At 41.6% G+C, this 2,973-nt stretch overlaps 1 protein-coding gene across 2 annotated transcripts in view; it reads left to right on the top strand.

Moving 5' to 3' along the window:
- Window positions 1-2,171, top strand: part of LOC103356527 (histone-lysine N-methyltransferase ASH1L-like) — a 31,584-nt gene extending 29,413 nt beyond the window's left edge. For both annotated transcript variants that reach the window (XM_008280698.1, XM_008280699.1), the window contains exon 14: window positions 57-2,171. The gene's annotated coding sequence lies outside the window, so the exon portion shown is untranslated. The remainder of the gene's footprint in view (window positions 1-56) is intronic.
- Window positions 2,172-2,973: the final 802 nt, after the last annotated feature.

The raw sequence follows: 2,973 nt of genomic DNA, 5'->3' as shown, positions 1-2,973 counted from the left end.
AATAACATTTTTGGCAGTGCATTGTTGTGCTGACGTTGTTTTTGTGTTTGTGGCAGCGCTCTGAGGAAGGGACCAGACCCACCACTGGACCGACGGACTCGAACTGATGTCACAACGCTGCTATCGACGGTAGCAGAGCCACAGAGGGGGGGAGGAGGAAAAAGAGGAAGGAAGGAGGAGAGAGCTTCAGAATTATAGCAGCTGAAAAATGCAAGAAAGACATCTCGCACACTGACAGATGAGTGTGTTGAACCTCGCGCTCCGAAGGGCATCACACCAAGGATGAAACCATGGCAACGCACATCTTTTGTCCAGGCGGCAAAGAGGATGAGTGAAACGGAGATCTGACTGTCCCGGATGAACGGAAAGGAAACAGACCAGCTGAAAATGAATTTGCACTAGTGCTGGATGAACAAGCACACTAAAGACTGTACTGAGTGGACACACTATAAACACACACGTTGATCGCTCTTACTTCGGCACCTTAAGCAAATTTTGGGAAAAAAAAGGACAGATATTGCACCGGGGGGGGGGGGGAGAGATTTGAAAGTGGACATATATGGTACTCAGCGTTTTGGCTCCGAAAGACGAGGAGCTGCCCGGGGGGAACAAAAAAAAAAAAGAGAGAGAGAAATGTAGCCTGGGCCCTAAGTAGGTCAAAATCAAACCCTCATTTTACTTGTTAAGCTTTTCAAAGTCACATTGCACCTTTGGGAAATGGCACGAGGAGGAAGAGGCGAGCCAGTTAAAAGCTGTTGAGACAGTGTTAGTGGGTTGTTGTTTTTTTTTTTTTCTTCCCTTCACTTTTACCAAGACAGTGTCTGCTATGTACCAGTGAATAGGCAGGGGAGGGGGGCGGGCTCGGCGATAGGAATTTTGGCATCGCGGCAAGAGAATTTCTAATGAGGTTTTAAAAAAGAAAGAAGTTATTTTTTTGAGACAAGGAAAGAAAAATTTAAAAAAATTAAAAAAAGAAGAAGACAGCTCGTCTGCTAAAGAAATATATAGGAATGTTTATTGTTGACTATTTTCAGTATTGCTTCCGGAGGTGTACAAAGTGTTTTTGTTTACTCAGACTGCCTTTGAGAATGTTTCGCTCTTTGCTTCGGAGCATTGACAATCAGAATGTCCTCGGGTCGGGTTGGGGGGGGGGAAGGAAGGAAGAAAGAAAGGAAGAGAGAGGAGGAAAAAAAAGGGAATCGATTTGCCCCAAATGCTCTGTAGAAGTGCCATGTCGTCTTGTGTATAAGCGAACTCATGCAGTCTTTAAAAAGCAATATCTCCTCTGATAAGGACTATATATCCTGTTTTGTTTTGTTTGGTTTTGTTTTTGTTACGTTTGGGTTTTTTTTAAGTTGTGAATATTCGAGGATCGGAGGTCGTTTTTTTTTCTGTACAGACGCATCAGTAGATCATGTTAGGAGCATCGGGCTAATCCAGCGTTTAGTTTCATGTGAATGTACAGTACATAGAGAGACCTGTTTTCCTTCTATCAGCGGTAGCGTGTAAAATCAGTATCATACATGACAATACTATCCTGGTTATACATAACAGATAATAATCAAATCTCTCATTTTACTAAGATGTTTTTAACAGATTATACAGCTGACCAATATATCAGACATTTCTCCTTGACTATGATTGTATATGATTTTTTTTTTTTTTTTGTAGAATTACATTTTTTTTTTTTTTTTTTTNTTTTTTTTTTTTTTTTTTTAGCTGAGTTTGTTTTTTGGTCAGACAATCAGTGACAGTGAATTAGTTTTTTCCAGTGTTAAACTTCTGCTCTCTCTCTCTCTCTCTCTCTCTCTCTCTCTCTCTCGCTCTCTCTCTCTGTCTCTCTTTCAGTAGTGTGGCTTCTAATAACAAGCCAAGAAAGTGCAATTTCTTTGACTGTTTACATACTGTATGTATATTTTTCCTCTTTCCTTTTTTAAAACTAAGAGCACTACATTATTATTGCCAGTGGATGATTAACTTTATAGCAAAGGTACAAATAAAGAGTTATTTATCTAGTTTGCATGACATGTAACCTTTGCCTGTTGCCTCCGATAATGTGCATCTGGAAAACAAAAACAAAAAAACAACAGTGATAACTTCAATGCCATAGAATGTCAGCTCCAACTTTTTGCCTCTATATCCATAATAATAAAAGCATTTTATGTCTACTAGTCCTGAACCCTCTCGGTGTTTTGGGCCACGAGGCCTCCTCCTCCTCCTCCTTCTTGCTGCGTGGTGGTGCGTTTCACTGCAGTGATGGTAATCAGCTCGAGCTAACAGTGCTATCTAGTGGTGTTAGATTGTATATCTGGCACCGTGTTGTCCTCCATAATGACCCACAATGGAGGACGCCGTCAGAGGAACACGGTTACAAGATGGGGGAGGGCTGCAGCTCCCTCTGGAGACACGTTCTCCTCCCTCTGCCCTTCTGGACGTCCGGACGCATCCCGGGACAGTTTTGCATGCGCGAAGCCTAAATTGTGAGCTTTATTTCTGCTTCCTCTGCAGTCGGACACACGCAGGTAGATTCCTGTAGTTTAAAGCATACGAGTAAATGTCAACATGACGCAACACTTGTGGGTTGAGCAGTATCAGCTCTGATGTCCAATTAAACAGTTTATATTTACTATAATACAATTACAGACCTCAGAGTAGGAACTTAACGCAACACAAGTCATGACTGAGATTAAATCTTTAATTTTTTAGTACTCTGTGTGTTAACCTTTGTTTTTGATGAAGGGTTGTGCTGCACCAAGTTTCTCTTTAAAACACCCCAAAATTGGTTCCACTGGATTCAAGTCAGGACATTTACTTGTCCAGGTCATATTTTTCACTTTTTTCTTCCTTTGGATGGTTCTCCTGCTGGAATATTCCTCTTCGTCCAGCTTCTGCAGACTGATGGTCATCTAGTCAGCCAGTATTCTGGTTTACCCTCAGACATCCATCCATCATCTCTACACCTTGTTCCTCACT

This window comes from Stegastes partitus, unplaced genomic scaffold (genome assembly GCF_000690725.1).
Source record: "Stegastes partitus isolate 25-593 unplaced genomic scaffold, Stegastes_partitus-1.0.2 Scaffold207, whole genome shotgun sequence".
NCBI classification, from domain to species: domain Eukaryota; kingdom Metazoa; phylum Chordata; class Actinopteri; family Pomacentridae; genus Stegastes; species Stegastes partitus.
This window is presented reverse-complemented; position numbering and strand designations above follow the sequence as displayed.